Here is a 23536-nt window from a genome sequence, read left to right on the forward strand (position 1 = left end):
TTTTATGCAGGCCAGCCTGTGCTCGTTAAAATGACTCAGACTGGGACAGTGGCAATGGTATTAACAACCCTGAAGAACCTTTATGCTTGGGAAGCAAAAGATAGCTCCAGAAAACTCCATCAAATCAGTACTAGATGGATAGTACCCACCTTTTAACCTAACCTCTGCCGGTTAAGTAACAACCGAGCACCTCTTCTTTTGTGTTCACAGGTACTCCAACTGCCAGAATATTGCACCTGGAATCAAGGACTCCCCTATACTGATCTAGAGTGCCCTCAAGGATTAGTAATTTTTATTTGTTGGGCATTTCTGTTTCTAGCCCTCGTACTTGTCTGGAAGCCAAGATTTTAATCCCCAAATGTGGTGTTTTGGTTTCCAGATAAGCATGAGAATCGGAAGCAATACCACTGTTTTTCCATAGTTGAAATCACTTGTGTGTGTTTATTGAGATGTTAATTTGGAATGTATTCTAAGCATAGTTGCATTTATCACTATTAATGTTCTGTTTGTACTATTGATTGTTAAGTGCATCAATATGAGCCTATTATTATGTGTGAATAGTTTTAGGAAGGTGTGTATAAGTTTAACATGTATATATGCGTTAGGTATGGTAACTGCGTGTGTGATCCCTAGAGATTATGATCGAAGAAGTAAGAGAACGTCAGAAATGCTGCAAGAAAATACAGCTTTTATGCTGTTACAAGGATTTCTTAGGATGATGAATTGGACCGAGGGTACTACTTGCCTCATGATGCCAATAACCCCTGTGGAGGGACTCCCTTTTTCGGTAATTCCACTTGACCTGAGCGGAGCACTATCTGATTTATGGAAAAGAAATGACACATTAACACAAGACTTAACATGGATGGGTGTAGAGAATACTACTTCTTTTAATTCTATATATCCTTTGGACCTTAACCTTAGCAACATATGGAATACCAATTGCACTATGCAATACTGGCCACAAAACCCCTGGATAAATTCATACAATTCACCTGCAAATATCAGTTGCACTGAGGTGCCTTGGCTTAACCAGCCTCCTCGACCACTCTGGGGCCTACCCATTACATTCAAATATTGTGTCCCAATAAACGCTGAATGGTGTATTGAGTTACTCTCTAAGTATGGATCTGAATGTGGCCCACAATCTAAATAACTTGCATATGGACCACTTCTGATCATCAAAAACTTTTTAAAAAATGGGTGAGGAGACCTCAATGTACCACACCACTGAGACCAGTCAGACTGTGGAATTGTGCCAACAAGATAAATTGCTCCAATATTGATGATTATCTATGGGTATGGTTTGCCTCAGACCTCTATCATGCCTTAAGGAGTATATGTCTGTGTCATAATTATAGTGCTCCGATCCCTGAGCCAGCACTAGGTTGTAAAAAGGAGGTGGATCCTGACCGCATTACCATCTGGTCAGTCGATAATGCTAGTAAATGTAGAATTCCTACAAGACATTATGAGAATGGACACTCTTTGTGTAGTGAAATAGAAAACAGTACATGCGCCACTCTAATGTTACCTGTACCACCTGAAACCGTATGGGTATGTTCTGATGGACAGGTATCAGATTACATTCAACCCTATTGGGATGGGTTAGAATGCACTGTAGGACTTCCAAGTTTATGTCCCATAATAGCTTTTAATTATACTCAGTCATTAATACTACCAAGAGGGTACAGAACCAACAGAAGCGAATTACCCCCTATAAGTTTTCCAAGTTATTATACAACGGGAACGAAGACAGATTTAGGAATGCGAGTATTTTGGGGGTTTTGGACGGCGATAGTTAAAAATCGATTATATATAGAAAATCTAACATGGCAAGTGGAGGCTCTAGCCAATTGGACGCGGACAGCCATTGAGGCTAGCAACACCCAACTACAAGCAACCTCACAGATGACCTTACAAAATCGATTAGCATTGGACATGATGCTACTGAAGGAGAATGGCCTTTGTGGATGGCTGAATACCACCTATCCCAACGAAACCTGTTGTATGTCAGTTCCAAATGTATCCACTACCTTGTGTCACACTATAAGCGAAATGTGAAAAATTGTGGACCAGACCCACAAGCTCCACAAACGGATGAAACCAAGAGACTGGCAAAGGACTGGGTGGATTTCAAAAGTTTTCAGTTGGTTTGGATTAGAAATTAGTGGATGGATTCAAAGTTTAATCCAGTATGCATTAATGTTTATCATAATGATTATTATTGTTAGTATTGGTTTGTCATGTGTGAAATCTATGATAACTAGAGCCATAACTATGCATGTTAAGATGCTTCAGGTCTATGATCCTGAATAAATCCCTTTAATACCACCCCCTATTGAAAATTACCAACCAATACAGTTGAGATCAATCCCTCAACCCACCTAGATCCAAATTATACGATGTTCCTCTTAGCGAGTTGTGACTAAAGTCACGGGGGTGGATAATGTGGGACATCGGACTTGTCCGGACTTGTTGGTGCCGAATGTAGGGTCATGTGGAGGTCAGCAGGAGGTGGTGGGGGTTTTGACTTGAGATGCTTATCTTGCAAAGCAGACTGAGTGACGCCTGGGGTGAGGTGAAGGCCTCGCAGCCTGATGTTGCTTAAACAAAGCCACAAAGACCCCTCATATTGCTGTACTGAATTCCCCACCCCATACTGGCCCATTGGACCCCACCAACCTTCCAGAATTTACAACCCTTGCTAAGGACCAATTGGCACATGATAATTGACTTAGTCCCACCTCACCAAGAGTATAAATCTGGCATTTAGCATCCTCCATTTTGAGGATGAGAACCCCAACTAGCAGATGGGTCAACGGGCCTGGACCTCTCACCTCCCCAAGCAGGGACACCTCCTTGGTAAGATTTGCGCCTCCAACTACATCAGATGTTACCTGGGAAAGTATCATTAACAAAAGCGCTGAACTATTGACTCGAGCTCGATTTTCTGCAGTTAGTGTATTTATCAACAGCAATTCCCAATTTGTTATATCGGTTGCCTTAATAAATTACCTGTGTTTTCAAATTTGCAAAGCTGTTTCAGTGAAAGTCCTTGAGAGGGCTCTGACAGGCAAACATCAACTCTGAGAAGTGGCTATACACACAATCCTTTAGACATAAACTGTTGACCAAGTCTGGGACTAGGACTGGACCTAGCCACACCTAGACTCCTCTCTGAGAAGGGGTTTAGAAAGCAAGGGGGTCCTTTCTGAATCCTGTGACTCGATGGGAGGGTTCCCCCAGCCACATATTAGACTCATACTAATAACACGACACCCCTCCGCTACCAAAACCTTGCCACGTAAACCCAATACACTCTCCCTTAAGTCTTGCTGGTTTTCCCCATTGCAAGGTTAAACTTTCAGACTGACAGAGTCCAGAAACAACCTTGCATGCCAGAAGATCATTAGAGGGCTTGCTCTATCAAGTTCTCTCCTGGGGAAGTAGTAGCTACAGTTAAGCCACTGAATGACAGTAACCATATATATATAATTAACTTCAGCATCCTCAAAGTAAGAGTCAATGCAAAAACTGTGAAACCAAACCCTAGGGCAGAGGATATCTAAGGAAAGAAACTGATTTTAAACCCCCTCAGGTCTGATGCAAGGAAATTAAAAGTGCTGGACTCGGCATGAAGTCATAGGGTGAACACACACACACACAATAAGGGAAACAGGAAAGCAAGGAAAAAAGCAAACCAGGATCATTTAAGTAAGAATTTTTGAAAGGTTACTGTATCTAAAACTGCATTTTCTTTCTGGAAATCTCACTCAAGTGACATTGGTCAAAAGACTATGAATCACAGCAGTTAAGAAGCAAGACAGAAGCTAGGTCAAGAACAGATAGCTAGACATGCATGCAAACAGCAGAAATTTATTTCATTGCATCAGAAGACACACATCTGTGGGAGAACTGGCAGGTCTGCTGGGCTACCATGGAGTAAAGGGAGGATAATCTTTTATGAAAGCCAAGTGATTTCTTTCCATCAGCTTATTTAACCTCTCAGAACAGGAAAGATGTTTAAAAAAGTTTTAAAAACTGATCAGATGACTGTACAAAGCATTTTATACATAGCATATAATTAATCAAGGGAATTCTCTGTCACAAATATCACTGTAGCCAAGAGCCAACAAAAATAATAATAAAAAAAAGCTTTCTATACATCCAAGAAGATCCAGAATCACGTAAGAGACAGCAGATAAGCTGCATGCCTCTGGCCCTAAGTCACCTGTTAAATGACACCATTGCAAACATATCTCACTTTAGAAAAGAAAGTAATTTCCCAATATACAACATTTTGGCCTTCCTTTACAGCATCAAGGAGAGAAGAGGAGAATAAACAGTTCCTTGGGTTTTGTTCCAGTATGTCACTTTCTATGTTGTGGTCTGTACACTAGCATATATTTTGCAAAATGAAAGAAGGAATTAGGATGCCTTCTTTTGTCTCTCAATCTTTCATAGGAAGCACAGAAAGGTTGAAGGCTTTGTGATGATGCCTGTCAGAAGACTACTGTGCCCAGCATGTCTACACACATATTTGTTTTTAAGACAGGCAGAGACACAGACACAGGTGTCTGACACTGGTACGTAAGAGGAAGGAGAATCCCCCTTCTTAAAAGCAGGGGGGCTTTTGCTCTTCTCCTTACTGCTGGAGGACATAGGATGCTATTCATTACCCCTATGCTTCAGACAAGCAAGCTGCCACTGTTCAGCTGGTCCCTAATGTGAAACCTGGGAGAAGAAAAAGTATGTATCATCTGCTTAAGCTTTGAAGTTTGGAGATGATGAGCTGCTTTGTCACGCAAGACTACAGATTAGTAGGATACACCATTGCTAAGCACAGCAAAGCATTGTTAGTAGAAAAATAGCACTACAAAATATCTAAAAAGCATGGGACAGAAGACATGGGGATCAGTCTTCAGACAAGAAAAGCTCCCCTGAAATTGAGTAAATGGTTCTTGATTAAGTCATAATCCATGGATTAGGAAAAGCCAGGATATGAAACAGAATGTTGCTTTTGGTAGAATTGCCTTAGATTAGATCAATTGTTAAAACTAAGAACTACAAAGCAGCAAACTAATACCTTGGTTCTTCATCATATCCAGTGACAGATAAATAGTAAAGAAAAAGGAGTTAAAGCAAAGAATCAAATTGATCTGAGCAATAAAATCACCACTAGGAAATAAAAATTATCTGGCAGTCCTGTAAGCATGTGTGTGATCAAGCTATTCAATCAACAGCCAGCTTTAAGATGCATCCATCCAGAGCTCAAGTGCTCCAGCTAATAACTTAATGGCTATCCCTTAACTCCATCCATAGCAGCAGCTGGTATCCACATCTGCAAACAATCACTCATATGAAGAAGCCTGGCTTTTAATATCGGGGAGCTTCCAGTTCATGTGAAAACTGCAGCACATCAATATGGAGCAACCCAGAGCTTAAAAATGAAGATAGGAAAATTTACAATGGGGACTGGGACTAAAGGAGGGGCTTTTTTTTTTTTGTAAAAAATTAAAAAAAAAATGGGCAGTTATAGCCAGAAGGTAAATTTATAACATTCTCTCAGCTGCAAAGAAAATTTAATATAGGAAGGATGCACCTATGGAAATACATGTGATTTAGAATGTTGAATGACAGTGGGGTTAAACGAGGCTAGGTTGCCAACAGAGATACTCAAATGCATAATCAATATTAATTCAGCAGACTACCCAATGTGCTGTATATACAGATGGACGGATATAACATCAGTGCACAACCCTAAACCCTACTTCCACAACCTGAAAATAAAAATAGGAAAAGGTAGAAATATAATGTAAACATACAGAATCAATCACAAAAAGACAAGATTTTAAAATGTGGTTTTTGTTTTTTTCAAATCCTTCTAGAAGAATGGCACAGAACCTCACTTTCTGCTCTGCTCGTTTTCTCCTGCTTCATCCATTCGGTTCCTTATTACACAGAAATTTTCCCCAGTCAAGAATATCTCCCTCCATATACACACCTTATGCACAGACCTAAGAGCTAAAGCTTGAGTCTCCGCAGGTCAGTCTTCTTATTGCCCGAGAACTGTTAGCCCTTGACACTGAAGATTTCAATAAAAGAAAACAAGTATATACAATTACTACTGGAGTGCTCATTTTTCCTACACAAAAGCCATGGAACTTAATACTTCCAGGTAGGTTCTTCAGGGTGGATCAACAGGCTCCACAGTGAGACATCAGTTTATGTCAGTAAGAGCTACTTCTTTATATTTGCAAAACGTTCCTGCACAAAACCAGCTGTGGGAAAAACCCAGAATACTGAAATTCTTCCTAGAAATGTGATACAGGCACAGTGCTACTAAAGGACCTTGTCCTGGTTTCGGCTGGGATAGAGTTAATTTTCTTCCTAGTAGCAGGCATAGTGCTGTGTTTTCGATTTAGTAGGAGAAGAATGTCGATAGCACACTGATGTTCTTAGTTGTTGCTAAGTACTGCTTATGCTAGTCAAGGACTTTTCAGCTTCCCATGCTCTGCCAGGTGCACAAGGAACTGGGAGGGGGCACAGCCAGAATAGTTGATGCAAACTGACCAAAGGGACATTCCATACCATATGACATCATGCTCAGTACATGAACTGGGGGGGAGTTGGCCGGGGAGCAGCGATCGCTGCTCAGGAACTGTCTGGGTATCGGTTGGCGGGTGGTGAGCAATTGCATTGTGCATCACTTGCTTTGTGTATTGTTATTATTATTATCATTATTATATTGTTATTATTATCATTATTTTTTACCTTATTTCAATTATTGAACTGTTCTTATCTCAACCCAGGAGTGGTTTTTTTCACTCTTACTCCTCCGATTCTCTCCCCCATCCGATCGGGGCAGGGGAAGTGAGCGAGCGGCTGCGTGGTGCTTAGTTGCTGGCTGGGGCTAAACCACGTCAGTCCTTTTTGGCGCCCAACGTGGGGCACAAAGGGTTTGAGATAATAACAGATTAACCAGAGTGTATTAAGGATTCTGTTAACAGTTACCGGTCATGATATTAGTTCATCTGATCTGCGCCATGTTCTTTTCTTGGCTGTGCATATTAAAGCTTGTTGTCAGTTTGTGCATTGCGCTATGCTCTGCAGTGATTAAGGATGTTTTGCTTGGGAGGTTCCTTATCAAAACCCTGACCTTGAGCATTCTTTGGTATTTGGGTTTCATACACAAGTCATTACTGTACTTCGGGTACTACCTCATGGAGAGAGTTAGCAATTATACCTTTTCCTCGGAGAGGTTTGTTGTAGAGGAAATACAGAATGGCACCTTCACTACCTTCTTCTATAACGCTTCCTCCCTCATTACAGTAACTTTTCAGTATCTTGAACATCCCTGGGCAGTTAAGATAGTTCTATTGATACTTCTTGGGAATATTGTTTTGGTTTTGACAAAGGTTAGTAAGCAATTTAAGAATATCATCCAGAGATCTGCCCCAAGGCTGGAGAGTTATGACTGGCAGGGTGTGCGGGACAGTATGGGCAAGTACATAGGATGGTAGGCAACTCCAGTGTTTTGGAACTTCACCCCTGAACAAGTGCAGAATCCTGAAGAACTAGTAAAGTATTTGGGAAAAGTATGTTGTCACCCTGGTGACTCCAAAGAGACACAAATCATTGCAACATGCTGGGGACTGGCCCATGCTTATAGAGCCCTGTTCAACACTATTCAGTACCCTCAAGGGAAAGAGAGGGTCTCTGGATCTGATGACAAAACAACAGGCACTGTGGCTACTCCAAGCCCAGTGACAGGCACTGCAGCTACTCCAACTACAGCCACAGGCACTACAGCTACTACAACCCCCACCACAGGTACTGCAGCCACTCCAACCCCAGTGACAGGCACCGTGGCTAAACCAGAGAATCAACCTGCACCAGTATCAGTTGCCCCTATAAAAAAGAAGAAACACACAAGAAAATCAGCTCGTTTAGTAAGGGATGAAGATGAACCAGGGCCATCATGAGAACAGGAGGAGGAAGAACCCATAAATGAGATGGTGACCACCCAATCCCTATCCCTGAGTGAGCTGCGAGATATGCGAAAAGATTTCAGTCGTCATCCAGGCGAGCACATCATCACCTGGCTGCTCCGATGCTGGGATAACGGGGCCAGTAGCCTGGATTTAGAGGGTAAGGAAGCTAAGCAGCTGGGATCCCTTTCTAGGGAAGGGGGCATTGACAAAGCAATTGGAAAAGGGGCAAAAACGTTCAGCCTCTGGAGGAGACTTCTGTCAAGCGTGAAGGAAAGGTATCCCTTCAAGGAGGATGTTATATCTCACCCAGGCAAATCGACGACCATAGAGAAGGGTATCCAGTACTTGAGGGAATTAGGCGTGCTGGAGGTGATTTATAGTGACCTGAATGATGAGCAGTTACCCAAAGACCCAGATGAAGTCAGGTGCACACGACCCATGTGGCGGAAGGTGGTACAGAAAGCACCAGCACTGTATGCCAACTCATTGGCAATACTGGCCTGGAAAGATGACGAGGTACCAACAGTGGATGAAGTGGCTAGACGACTCCAGGAATATGAAGAAAGTATCTCTTCCTCCCTAAGGGCCTGTGTCTCGGATGTGGAAAAACTGTCTGAAAAACTCAGAGAGGATATGTCCTACTCCCCACCTGTACGGACCAGTATCTCAGCCATTAGGAGTCAACGTCCTTATGCTCAAGAGAGAGGATGGAGAGGATACACACCAAGGGGCACCCTGTGGTTTTACCTGCATGATCACGGAGAGGACATGAGGAAGCGGAATGGGAAATCCACCTCGAACCTAGAGACACAGGTGCGTGAGTTAGAAGTAAAAACTATTACAAAAGGGTGTTCTCCCAGGAAAACTGCAGCTCCAGTTTCCAGTGAGCAGTTCCCCAGACAGAGGAAGAGGGCTAATTTTACTTCCAATCTTAATCAAGGGACTCTTCATTCACATTTACAAGGAGTGAACAAGGAATACTGTGACCAGGACTAGAGGGGCCCTGCCTCCAGCCAGGTGGAGGAAAGGGACAACCGGGTTTCCTGGACTGTGTGGATTCGATGGCCTGGCACATCAGACCCACAGGAGTAGAAGGCTCTAGTGGACACCGGTGCACATTGAACCCAAATGCCATCAAGCTATACAGGGGCAGAACCCATCTGTATTTCTGGAGTGACAGGGGGATCCCAACAGCTAACGTTATTGGGGGACAAAGTGAGCCTAGCTGGGAATGAGTGGCAGAAGCACCCCATTGTGACTGGCCCAGAGGCCCCATGCATCCTTGGCATAGCCTACCTCAGGAGAGGGTATTTCAAGGACCCAAAAGGGTACTGGTGGGCTTTTGGTATAGCTGGCTTGGAGACAGAGGAAATGAAACAGTTGTCCACCTTGCCTGGTCTCTCGGAGGACCCTTCTGTTGTGGGGTTGCTGAGGGTCGAAGAACAACAGGTGCTGATCGCTACCACAACAGTGCACCGGTGGCAATATCGCACCAACAGAGACTCCCTGCTTCCCATCCATAACCTGATTCGTCGACTGGAGAGCCAGGGAGTGATCAGAAAGACTCGCTCACCTTTTAACAGTCCCATATGGCCAGTGTGAAAGTCTAATGGGGAGTGGAGACTAACAGTGGACTATCATGGCATGAACGAAGTTACACCGCCACTGAGTGCTGCCGTGCCAGACATGCTAGAACTTCAATATGAACTGCAGTCAAAGGCAGCTAAGTGGTATGCCACAACTGATATCACTAATGTGTTTTTCTCCATTGCTTTGGCAGCAGAGTGCAGGCCCCAGTTTGCTTTTACCTGGAGGGGTGTTCAGTACACCTGGAACCGACTGCCCCAGGGGTGGAAGCACAGCCCCACCATTTGCCATGGACTGATCCAGACGGCACTGGAACAGGGTGAAGCTCCAGAACATCTGCAGTACATTGATGACATCATTGTGTGGGGCAACACAGCAGAAGAAGTTTTTGAGAAGGGAAAGAAAATAGTCCAAATCCTTCTGAAGGCTGGTTTTGCCATAAAACAAAGTAAGGTCAAGGGGCCTGCACAGGAGATCCAGTTTTTAGGAATAAAATGGCAAGATGGACGTCGTCAGATCCCAATGGATGTGATCAACAAAATAACAGCTATGTCCCCACCAACTAGCAAAAAGGAAACACAAGCTTTCTTAGGCGTTGTGGGTTTTTGGAGAATGCATATTCCAAATTACAGTCAGATCGTAAGCCCTCTCTATCAAGTGACCCGGAAGAAGAACAATTTCAAATGGGGTCCTGAGCAACAACAAGCCTTTGAACAAATTAAACGGGAGATAGTTCACGCAGTAGCCCTTGGGCCAGTCCGGGCAGGGCACGATGTAAAGAATGTGCTCTACACCGCAGCCGGGGAGAATGGCCCTACCTGGAGCCTCTGGCAGAAAGCACCAGGGGAGACTTGAGGTCGACCCCTAGGGTTTTGGAGTCGGGGATACGGAGGATCCGAGGCCCGCTATACTCCAACTGAGAAAGAGATATTGGCAGCATATGAAGGGGTTCGAGCTGCTTCGGAAGTGGTTGGTACTGAAGCACAGCTCCTGCTGGCACCCCGACTGCCGGTGCTGGGCTGGATGTTCAAAGGGAGGGTCCCCTCTACACATCATGCAACTGATGCTACATGGAGTAAGTGGGTTGCATTGATGACACAATGGGCTCAAATAGGAAACCCCAGTCGCCCAGGAATCTTGGAAGTGATCATGGACTGGCCAGAAGGCAAAAACTTAGAATATCACCAGAGGAGGAGGTGACACGTGCTGAAGAGGCCCCGCTGTATAATACATTGCCAGAAAATGAGAAGCAATATGCCCTGTTCACTGATGGGTCCTGTCGTCTTGTAGGAAAGCATCGGAGGTGGAAGGCTCCTGTATGGAGTCCTATACGGCAAGTCGCAGAAACTGCTGAAGGAGAAGGGGAGTCGAGTCAGTTTGCAGAGGTGAAAGCCATTCAGCTGGCTTTAGATATTGCTGAAAGAGAAAAGTGGCCAGTCCTTTATCTCTATACTGACTCATGGATGGTGGCAAATGCCCTGTGGGGGTGGTTACAGCAATGGAAGCAGAGCAACTGGCAGCGCAGAGGCAGACCCATCTGGCCTGCTGCATTGTGGCAAGATATTGCTGCCCGGGTAGAGAACCTGGTTGTAAAAGTACATCACATAGATGCTTACGTACCCAGGAGTCGGGCCACTGAAGAACATCAAAACAACCAGCAGGTGGATCAGGCTGCTAAGATTGAAGTGGCTCAGGTGGATCTGGACTGGCAACCTAAGGGTGAACTATTTATAGCTCGGTGGGCCCATGACGCCTCAGGCCATCAAGGAAGGGATGCAACATATAGATGGGCTCCTGATCGAGGGGTTGACTTAATTATGGAGAGTATTGCACAAGTTATTCATGAATGTGAAACATGCGCTGCATTCAAGCAACCCAAGTGGTTCAAGCCCCTCTGGTATGGAGGACGATGGCTGTAATATAAATATGGGGAGGCCTGGCAGATTGATTATATCACACTCCCAGAAACCCATCACGGCAAGCGCTATGTGCTCACCATGGTGGAAGCAACCACTGGGTGGTTGGAAACATATCCCGTGCCCAATGCCGCTGCCTGGAACACCATCCTGGGCCTTGAATAGCAAGTCCTGTGGCGACATGGCACCCCAGAAAGAATCGAGTCAGACAATGGGACTCATTTCCGAAAAAACCTCATAGATACCTGGGCCAAAGAGCATGGCATTGAATGGGTATATCACCTCCCTTACCATGCACCAGCCTCGGGGAAAATCGAGCAATACAGTGGACTGTTAAAGACTACCTTGAGAGCAATGGGTGGTGGGACATTCAAACATTGGGATACACATTTGGCAAAAGCCACCTGGTTAGTCAACACCAGGGGATCTGCCAATCGAGCTGGCCCTGCCCAATCAAAACTTTTATGTACTGTAGAAGGAGACAAAGTCCCTGTAGTGCACATAAAAAATATGCTGGGGAAGACAGCCTGGGTTATTCCTGCCTCAGGCAAAGGCAAACCCATTTGTGGGATTGCTTTTGCTCAAGGACCTGGGTGCACTTGGTGGGCGATGCGAAAAGATGGAGAAGTCCAATGTTTACCTCAAGGGGATTTGATTTTGGGTGAAAATAGTCAATGAACTGAACTGTATGATGTTAATTGCTCTATAATACTATATGTTATCTCTTAACTGTATGTTAATATCATCATATATTATAATTTTAATATAATAATATAGTATGTTAATGTTAAGTATATAATACTGTATGTTATGGTTGCTGTATGCCACATCAATGGTATTACAGTGAGAATTGCCCAGCTTAATGAAAATAAACTTTGATGAAACTGTGTTGGAATGAGAAGTGGCTTCAGCATGCAACAGTCCAACACCACACACCACCTCTTCTGCTCTGAAAGACTGTGATGACAGATGGAACCCAAAGTCATGGGCTAAATGAACTCAATGGACATTTTAGAGGGATGGGCCATAGACGAAGGGAATGATATCTGTGTGTATATATCAAGATAGGGAAAGTGGTGGTGATTAATTAGAATGCATTGGAAAGGGGTAGTACCTGTGCATGACGTAGATGGTATAGAATAAGGGGTGGATACTGTCCTGGTTTTGGCTGGGATAGAGTTATTTTTCTTCCTAGTAGCAGGCATAGTGCTGTGGTTTGGATTTAGTAGGAGAAGAATGTTGATAACACACTGGTGTTTTAGTTGTTGCTGAGTACTGCTTATGCTAGTCAAGGACTTTTCAGCTTCCCATGCTCTGCCAGGTGCACAAGGAACTGGGAGGGGGCACAGCCAGAAGAGTTGATCCAAACTGACCAAAGGGACATTCCATACCATATGACATCATGCTCAGTATATAAACTGTGGGGGGTTGGCTGGGGAGCAGCGATTGCTGCTCGGGAACTGTCTGGGTATGGTCTCAGCAGGTGATGAGCAATTGCATTGTGCATCACTTGCTCTGTATATTATTATCATTATTATATTGTTATTATCATCATTACTATTTTACTTTATTTCAATTATTAAACTGTTCTTGTCTCAACCCAGGAGTGTTTCTCACTCTTACTCCTCCGATTCTCTCCCCCATCCCATCGGGGTAGGGGGAGTGAGTGAGCGGCTGCATGGTGCTTAGTTGCTGGCTGGGGCTAAACCACGGCAGACCTTCATCAGCTTTGGCTGCTGGTGAGAAGCAGTCACCAAAGGAGATATTTTATAAGCAGGCAATAAGTCTTTACTGTCCTCCCAGAGACAGGTCCTGTGCTTGCTACTAGTCTTCAGTTAGTGCCCATTGCATAGAAAAACTAAGGGCTGACATAGACAGCCAGCCAGAATATACTATCTCATCACCATAGGTTTAGAGTGATTTAAGTGGCTTCCTAGAAACCATTCTGACTTCTCAGAAACTCTAAATACCTCCCTATAAGGAGTCTTTAAATAAAATAAAATAATGTAAAATTAAATAGTGAGTGAAGCTACCCACAGGGCATCCTGGAGACAAGAACCAAGTATTTGCATCATGACATTCATCATACCATGAAGGCTTAAAACAGCAAGATTTAATTTATCCGAGCAGAGATTGGTATGAAACTGTAGATTCTAGGAGAGGGTATGAGAGAAATGAAAACCATTCTGGTCAGAGAGTAACTGGAGGAAGGAGATAGGAAGAGGCACATCCACATAATATAAAGGACATGGCTATTTCCCAGTGGCCATGAAATCCATGTTTAGCACTTAAATCAATGGCCTTGTTTCCAACGGTAACTTGCAGCAGTTCCTAAATATCTCCTCAACATTGAATTGCTTACAATTTAGCATCAAAAAAGGCAGGCTTTTTTCACTGCCTATTTTTAGGCATCCAATTTCTAGACCTTTTCATAACTATTTTAGGACCCAGAAGAAACCTGAAACTTGTAACGATGTCTTCCCAGACCTGTATGCTACTGCTGATGCCACAGAGGAAATACACATTTCTTCCTAGGATATTTATTTCCTTTCCTCCATGAACAGTAATTCACAATTTAAAATAAGAAACTCTAAGATAAATGCCAACTTCTCAGCTGTGACAAATTCAGACAATACTCCAAATATAAATGTCCTAAACTTTATTTTAAAAAAACCCAAACAAACAAAAACTGAACTAAAATTGAGATCTGGATCAGCTCTTCCCTGGAGTTCAGACAGTGTACAAATGCAGGGGTGTGGCTCATCTCTGAAATTAGCATGTGAAAAGCTATTTTTATAAGCATAGCAGCAGCTTAGATAACACGGCTAACAACTCGCTTAGCTCTGTTTAAAAGCAGATGGATGATTACTAATTAGGCACAATCAAAACGCGTATTGCACCCTGAAAGGTTAATATCCAGAGTGCACATCCTTCACAGCTTAAAGACTACTTGATGAAATGTTTCTGAACTGAACAAAATTATTTTCCTGTACAACTTTTATTTTGCCATATAAATGCATGACACAAAGGAACTGTGTTGACAAAATTCCTCTGTTTATTGACAAAATGAAGAGCTAAAACAAAAGAACATCCCCTTCTGCTCTGCCAAGCTGTAGCAGTCCTGATCTGCAGGCAAGAGTTTATTTTGCATGCCTATTCACCCCCTGACTCTACAAACATTGTGAAATTAGCTTTTGAAAGTACCTAATGCAGCAATGGAAATCCCCAAAAGCTCAGCCAAATTTCTGACAACAAACAGAAGGCCAGTTAAGCAAAGCGTGCCAAGCTCTTGTCAAAGGGTAGACTTCTTACCTTGGGTAAGCATTTCCAAAAAACTGTCTTAATAGCTGAACTTGTACCAGATAGCCCAACAGTGGGTACAGTCATCATCTGGAACAGCAGGAATATTCTTGCAACAAATGACATTATTTAATCTCTGGGAAAGTTATCTAGAAAATTCTAAACATAGGAATAATATTATATTTATCAATGGTGGCTTAATTACATGATTTTTAATAGCTGTGTGCAAGAAAGAAAAGGATAAAGGCCATGCAACTACAATTGCTAGATCAACTCCATAACACGAAATACTGTCTCCCTCTTTTGCCACCAAATACCAACTAATTTTTGAATTAGTAGGGCTGATGTCAGCTTTCATGTTAGCATTAAAGATGGAATTATTTTCTAATCTTCTGAACATCCTTAAATAATCAAGGCTGTGGAAGGGCCACCTGATTTCTTAGGCAAATGGTTTCATATGCTCCTATTACCTGTCATATCATATCTAGATATTAAAAACAGTTATTTAATCAGTAAAATTGGATCATATACAAATGAGGAAGGGATCATATACTACAAGTGGGAACACCTAAAAGAGTAGTACAATACTTAAGTATCATGAAAATATATAAATGACTTCATAAGTACTTAGGATAACTATAGAAAATAAACAGGAAGAAAACCACTTGTCATCTATTATTTAACTGTGGATTTCACCCCATGAAGTTATTTCAAATGGTTCAAAAAATTATTTCATGGTTAAAGAGTGGTACCAGTTCTAACTAACCTACAGTCAGAGGAATCCTTTAAATGCTGCTTTATTGCTAAATATTATGCAAGAGACATGGAACACCTGGCATAAAATGGATCACCAACTGATAACTCCTATCTTTAAAGTAATTTAGGGTGTGGGAATCAGCCTTGCCTATAAGCAGATAAGAGTTTAATAGCCTTCATAGGGTGTTTCATGTAGTGCTATTATCTGAAGAACTCTGCTGGCAAGGCCCACCACAGTGTTAGACTCCAAACCTACCCATAAGCAAGGACTCCTATCTAAATGAGGTTGCATTCACATTATATTTCTTTTTCTGGAGTACCTGAAACTGGTCCCAATGAGTGGGATTGGTCACTGCACACACAACTAAATATAAACATAATACTTTTCAGAATTAAAGAAGCTAAAGAAATTAAAGCCTGAACTGTTCATTTGTTCAGTTTGGTCCTTTCTTCATCACTTTCAGAGTATTTATTTAATGTCTGTTTTTACAGAACTACTGGCAACCAGACATGAATGCAAATAAGCTAACACAAGCACTACTTATCTGCTTGTGAATAAAATAGAATATTTCAGTTGGAAGGGATATACAACGATCATCTAGTCCAACTGTCTGACCACTTCTGGGCTGACCAAAAGTTAAAGCATGTTAGTAAGGGCATTGTCCAAATGCCTTTTAAACACTGACAGGCTTGGGGCATTGACCACCTCTCTAGGAAGCTTGTTCCAGTGTTTGACCACCCTCTTTGTAAAGAAATGTTTCCTAATGTCAAGTCTGAACCTCCCCTGGCGCAGCTTTGAACCATTCCCATGCATCCTGTCACTGGATACCAGGCAGAAGAGATCAGCACCTCCCTCTCCCCCTCCTCAGGAAGCTGCAGAGAGCAATGAGGTCACCCTTAAGCCTCCTTTTCTCCAAACTAGCCAAGTCCAAAGTCCTCAGCCACTCCTCATAGGACATGCCTTCCAGCCCTTTCACCAGCTTTGTTGCCCTCTGCTGGATGCATTCAAGAACCTTCACATCCTTCTTAAATTGTGGGGCCCAGAACTCTACACAATACCTAAGGTGAGGCCACACCAACACTGAATCATCTCTCTTGACTGGCTGGTTATACTGTGTTTAATGCACCCCAGGATGCGGTTTACCCTCTTGGCTGCCAGGGCACACTGCTGACATATTGAGCCTACTGTCAACCAGCACCCCCAGTTCCCCTTCTGCAGGGCTGCTCTCCAGCCACTCCTCTCCCAATCTATCCTTGTATTCAGTGTTACTCCATCCCAGGTGCAGAATCCAGCATTTGGACTTGTTAAATTTCATGCCACTGATGATGGCCGGATGCTCTAATTTATCTAGATCCCTCTGCAAGGCCTCTTGTCCCTTGAGAGAGTCAACAGCACCTCCCAGTTTGGTATCATCAGCCAACTTACTAATGGTGCATTCAACTCCTGCATCCAGAACACTGACAAAAATATTGAACAGAACTGGCCCTAGAATTGAGCCCTGAGGAACACCACTAGTGACTGGTCGCCAGCCAGATGTAGCCCCATTCACTACAACTTTTGAGCCCTGCCCTTCAGCCAGTTCTTCACCCAGCACACCATGAACCTGTTCATCTCAGAGCACAGCACAGTTGGACAACTTGTCCAGAAGGATGCTGTGAGAGACAGTATCAAAAGTGTTACTAAAATCCAGAAAAACTACATCACTTCATCCACTAGGCAGGTGACCTTATCATAGAAGGATATCAAATTAGTTAAACAGGTGTTTCCTTTTGTGAACCCATGTGGACTGTGCCTGATGATTGCATTGTCCTTTAAAGGACAGTAGTACCCAGTATGATCTTCTCCATAATTTGTCCAGGGACTGAGGTTAGACTAACAGGTCTGTAGTTTCCTGGGTCTTCCCTCATGCCCGTCTTGTAAATTGGAATAACATTGGCTAGCTTCCAGTCAGCAAGGACCTCCTCAGACTCCCAAGACCTTTGGCAGATGATCTAGAGGGGTCCTGCCATAGCATCCCCTAGCTCCTTCAGTACTCTGGGATGAATCCCATCAGGCCCCATGGACTTGTGAACATTCAGCTGATACAACTGCCCCTTACAGTTTCTGTGTCCACAAATGGAAAGTCACTGTTCCTGCACTCGTGGTCCTCCAACTCAGGGGACCAGGCAGCCCAAGGTCTGTCAGTATTATTAAAGACTGAGGCAAAAAAAGCATTGAATGCCTCTGCTTTTTCTTCATCCCTGTTAGTCAGGTGACCATCTTCAACAAATATCAGTCCAATGTATTCTTTAGACCTCCTCTTGCTATTAACATACTTAAAAAAACCTTTCTTGTTGTCTGACACAACCCTGGCCAGTTTCAACTCGAATTGAGCTTTGGCCTTTCATGTCTTCTCCATGCATATATGAACCACATCTCTGTAATCTTCCTGCGAAGCCTGACCTTGCTTCCAGAGCAATTTCCAGATGCAATTTCTTTTTCCTCTTGAGCTCCACGAGGAGTTCCTTGTTCAGCCAAGCTGGTCTTCTTCCCCACTCGCTTGACTTGCGACACCATGGGATTCCCTGCTCCTCTGCTTCTAAAAGGTGGTTCTTGAAAACTGACCAGCACTCGTGGACTCCTATGCCCTCAAAAGCAGATTCCCAGAGGTCACCGCTAACTAGCTCCCTGAATAGCTTAATGTTTGCTCTCTTGAAATCCAGGGTAGCAACTCTTTCATCCTTTTTTCTCATTACACCAACAATTTTAAACTCAACCATTTCACAATCACTGTGGGCAAGACCGCCACCTACCATCACATCTCCCATGAGTCCTTCTCTATTCACAAATAGCAAGTCTAGGAGGGCATCTTTCCTAGTTGGCTCACTGAGTGCTTGTGACAAGAAGTTATCTCCCACAAACTTCAAGAATTTCCAAGACCTGCTTGTCACAGAAGTATGATATTCCCAGTTGTGGTAATGCCCATGAGGTATTACCCAACTGACCAGAGTCCAGGACAGACGTGTCTGCCAGGGTGAGTCACGAAGCAAGCAGCAGTAGCAATTCTTTTTTTAATTCATATTTATTAAAAGGTCAAGGATGTATATATACCGCAGTAAAACATCTCACCTGTTCAATACATTCTTTGAATAGCGGTGGTGAAGGAAAAGATGCAAAAATTATCACTCCGACATAAAGATATGTTAATCCCATCAGAAAGTAAGCAATAGAGAGGTCTCTCACCTGAGGAAAAATAAAATTTTATTTTGGCCATCACTGATACACCAAAACAGGCAAAACAAAACCTTCATGCAAAGATTTCTATTGCCTTTATTACTGTTACTTTTATATTCATTACTGTTTTATATTTATTACTATTACTTGTACATTTTTACCTTTTCTTTCTATTACTTCAATAGGGACTTCAAATCTGGTCCTGGATCAGACCAGAAATCTGCAAGGAGATATCCGAAAGTGGAGCTAGACAAGTAGTATGTATCTATGTAGATACAGGAAAGGCACCAAGAAACAGATATGCCAACAGATGTAGCGTGTCATTGCTGGACGCACAAACATACACAAGTTATTAAAACAAACAAGAACCCCCCTCTACTTTGTTACAATCACCTATTCCTACTAAGAGCCTTGGGACACAGAGACAGCTGTCAAAGACAGAAAGCCCATCAATGCCATATGTTAAATCTCGTCAGGACTAAAATCTTGCAATTAAAGACATCAGCATACCCAACTGCAGATATAATATAAAGGACATTTTTAACAAGCTGCTTTGAAACCTAAGAGCATGATACACATACACACGTACACAGAGTCTCCAAAACAGAAACTAATGTCAGGCATCTGTATAAATGCTGTGATAGCGGAAGACACAGCTAATACATCATTAAGTAAAAAAATAATTACAAATAAAACCCAAATAAAACAGAAAGGCATGGGTAGGCAGAGGTATATATGCCTTTTAGCTTTAGCATTGTATTTTATAATATAATATTTTAAAATATATAATATATAGAATATTTTAAATTTGCCTATCTGCTTCATTACTGAATTTCTATAAACACTCCAGATAATTGCACTAAATAGTAAATAGTAGCCAAAGATTTTTAGGAGAGAGTGCTGAAGTTAGGGTCATAAATCCATATTTAACTGTATTACATATACCTAAATATGGATTTAAACCTTAACTTCAGTGTTCACTTCTGAAAATTTTGACTATATTTATACCTAATACATAGAAAGATTGTCAACTACACAAAAATTATTAAAAGTTTGTTAGCAACATTTAGTATTGGAAAGTAAGCAGCAAATCTACTCAAGTACTTTATAAAATTGCAAAATCCACATATATGTCAGTGACCTAATAGCAATGTATTTAGTGGGTTATTCTTCTACATCAATTCCTTTTTTTGGAAATAGAAAGACCATTTGTTTCTAGTTATTAACTAACTATATTCTGTATAAGCTTATGCTATGCTACAAGACACTCGTACCTTATAGCAAACCATTTGTTCAGCTGCTGCTAATAATCAGCTTCTTGAAGCATTATTAGTAATGCTTCAATACGCAACCCTATTTTCCTATGACTGGGAAGCAAGCCTTATTAACTCAGGCACAGAACCAAATTATTAGGACTATATGGCTTCCAGAACAGGATTTTATGGCATCCATCCAGCTCACTGAGCATGGGCAAAGCTTGCTCACATCTGTGCATGGAAATGTTTCCCTAAGTGTTTTTTCACACTATCTCCTTGACAAAAGAAACGCATCCTATACTTTTTCTGGGGTCTTCTGAGGGCAAATGGTGCCTAAGGAAAGCATTAAATGCTAGATTACAAGTTTCAAGAAAAGTTCAGAACAAAGCAAGTTTTTAGTGAGGGAACTGGAATCTCCTGCTCACTTTGCCCATGCATTTGTGGTAGATTGATGCCTTTTCCCCATCAGCCGGCAAGATGCCAATAATCACAGAATCACAGAATCATTTAGGTTGGAAAAGACCTTTAAGATCATCCAGTCCAACCATTAAACTAACATTACCAAATCCACCACTAAACCAATTAAGGGCAGAGTAGCAATTAATTTCATGTTTCCTGGCTTGGTGGCTGGATTATTTTTAATGAAAGTAAAAACTAGGAATCATTAAGATTGGAAAGGACCTCTAAGACCATGAGTCCAACCATCAACCCAACAACACCATGCCTACTAAACCATGTCCCAAAGTGCCACATCTACCCGTTTTTTGAACACTTCCAGGGATGGGGACTCCACCACCTCTCTGGGCAGCCTGTTCCAATGCTTGACTACCCTTTCCGTGAAGAAATTGTTCCTAATACCCAATCTAAACCTCCCCTGGCGCAGCTTGAGCCCATTTCCTCTCGTCCTATCGCTAGTTACTTGGGAGGAGAGACCAACACCCACCTCACTACAACCTCCTTTCAGGTAGTTGTAGAGAGCGATAAGGTCTCCCCTCAGCCTCCTCTTCTCCAGCCTAAACAACCCCAGTTCCCTCAGCCGCTCCTCATAAGACTTGTGCTCCAGACCCTTCACCAGCTTCGTTGCCCTTCTCTGGACACGCTCCAGCACCTCAATGTCTTTCTTGTATTGAGGGGCCCAAAACTGGACACAGTATTCCAGGTGAGGCCTCACCAGCACCAAGTACAGGGGGACAATCACCTCCCTGCTCCTGCTGGCCACACTATTCCTGATACAAGCCAGGATGCTGTTGGCCTTCTTGGCCACCTGGGCACACTGCTGGCTCATGTTCAGCCAGCTGTCGACCAACACCCCCAGGTCCTTTTCGGCCAGGCAGCTTTCCAGCCACTCTTCCCCAAGCCTGTAGCGTTGCATGGGGTTGTTGTGACCCAAGTGTAGGACCCAACACTTGGCCTTGTTGAACCTCATACAGTTGGCCTCGGCCCATCGGTCCAGCCTGTCCAGGTCCCTCTGCAGGGCCATCCTACCCTCCAGCAGATCGACACTCCCACCCAACTTGGTGTCATCTGCAAACTTGCTGAGGGTGCACTCAATCCCCTCATCCAGATCGTTGATAAAGATATTAAACAAGACTGGCCCCAAAACAGAGCCCTTGGGAACACCACTCGTGATGGGCCACCAACTGGACTTAACTCCATTCACCACTACTCTCTGGGCTCGGCCACCCAACCGGTTTTTTACCCAGCGAAGACTATGCCCATCCAAGCCATGAGATGCCAGCTTCCTAAGGAGAATGCTATGGGAGACAGTGTCAAAGGCTTTACTAAAGTCCAGGTAGATGAAATCCACAGCCTTTCCTTCATCCTTCATCCACCAGGTGGGTCACCAGGTCATAAAAGGAGATCAGGTTGGTCAAGCAGGACCTGCCTTTCATGAACCCATGCTGGCTGGGTCCAATCCCCCGGTTGGCCTGCACATGCCAGTTGAGCGCACTCAATATGAACTGCTCCATAATCTTTCCCAGCACCGAGGTCAGGCTGACAGGCCTCTAGTTCCCCGGGTCCTCCTTCCGGCCCGTTCTTGTAGATGGGTGTCACATTGGCAAGCCTCCAGTCATCAGGGACCTCCCCTGTTAACCAGGACTGCTGATAGATGATGGAAAGTGGCTTGGTGAGCTCCTCTGCCATCTCCCTCAGTACTCTCAGGTGGATTCCATCCAGCCCCATAGACTTGTGTCAGGTCATTAACTGCTTCCTCCTGGACTATGAGGACTCCATTCTGCTCCCCATCCCTGTCTTCCAGCTCAGGGGGCTGAGTACCCTGGGGATGCCTGGTCTGGCTATTAAAGAGAGAGGCAAAGAAGGCATTAAGTACCTCAGCCTTTTCCTCATCATTGGTGACAATGTTCCCCCCTGCATCCAGCAAAGAATGGAGATTCTCCTTGGTTCTCTTTTTATCGTTGATTGTACAAAAAAATCTTTGTATGTTATTGTAGTTACCTTTCCAGCTAAGATTATAATGAAACTGGACAAGAATCCTGGAAAGTAGGGGAGGAAAAAAAAAAAATACAGAATTACAATAAAGATGTATTCTAAGACTCTAACACTGTATCATGTTTAGTCCATTTTGTGTTTTAAGATGGGAAGATATCAAGAAAGAACACAATTTCATCTGGATGAGCAGTGCATAACATGTTCAAAGGTAAAGGACCAATCCAAAGGCTATGTATCACAAAGGTTCCCAATCCAGTCTTCAACTTTGAGGTTTTCCTAAATAGTGTCAGGTTTCCCTAATGAACCTTTCATTTGAATAAATTTGTAACGCATCTGTTACTCATTGGTAGCCAGTGAAAAGTACATATAACAGGTTTCTTATCAGATCACAAGAGCAATTTACATTTTCTTAAGCTTTTACAGTCCCTGGATCGATTTCAAGAGAAGCAGACAGGAAAAAAATTAGTGTCACCTGGCAATCTAGATACAAATCAGCAAAGTATTGTGAAATTACTTACATTGTTTTCTTGATTCCTGTTATTTTGAAGAAGAGTGATGACACAATTGTGGATCCCTGGAAGACTTCAAAAAACGGGTAGACGTGGCACTCTGGGACATGGTTTAGTGGGCATGGTGGTGTTGGGTTGATGGTTGGCATGATGATCTTAGAGGTCCTTTCCAATCTTAATGATCCCTAGTTTTTACTTTCATTATAAATGATCCAGCCACCAAGCCAGGAGGCGTGGGGTTGCTACTCTGCCCTTAATTGGTTTAGTGGTGGACTTGGTAATGTTAAGTTAGGACTTGGTAATGTTAGGTTAATGGTTGGACTGGATGATCCTACCTAAACGATTCTATGATTCTATGAAGGTGGCAAGTGTCAGAACCCCTGTGAGCTGAGGGAACAGAATTCTAAACTCTAAGGGAGGAAAAAAAGAGTGTTAACAACTTGCTGCTTTGAAACAAACAATGCCAAAACGCAGAGAACATACAGTGTTGTGGAGTCTCCTGGCAGAAACATGAACTTCCACGACAGACAATCTATCTTGTCTTTGACCA

The 23536-nt window shown here is 43.1% G+C and overlaps 1 pseudogene; it reads right to left on the bottom strand.

Moving 5' to 3' along the window:
• Positions 1-23536, bottom strand: part of LOC142596473 (neutral amino acid transporter 9-like) — a 61884-nt pseudogene that overhangs the window by 12421 nt on the left and 25927 nt on the right.

Source organism: Pelecanus crispus, chromosome W (assembly GCF_030463565.1).
Source record: "Pelecanus crispus isolate bPelCri1 chromosome W, bPelCri1.pri, whole genome shotgun sequence".
NCBI classification, from domain to species: Eukaryota; Metazoa; Chordata; class Aves; order Pelecaniformes; family Pelecanidae; genus Pelecanus; species Pelecanus crispus.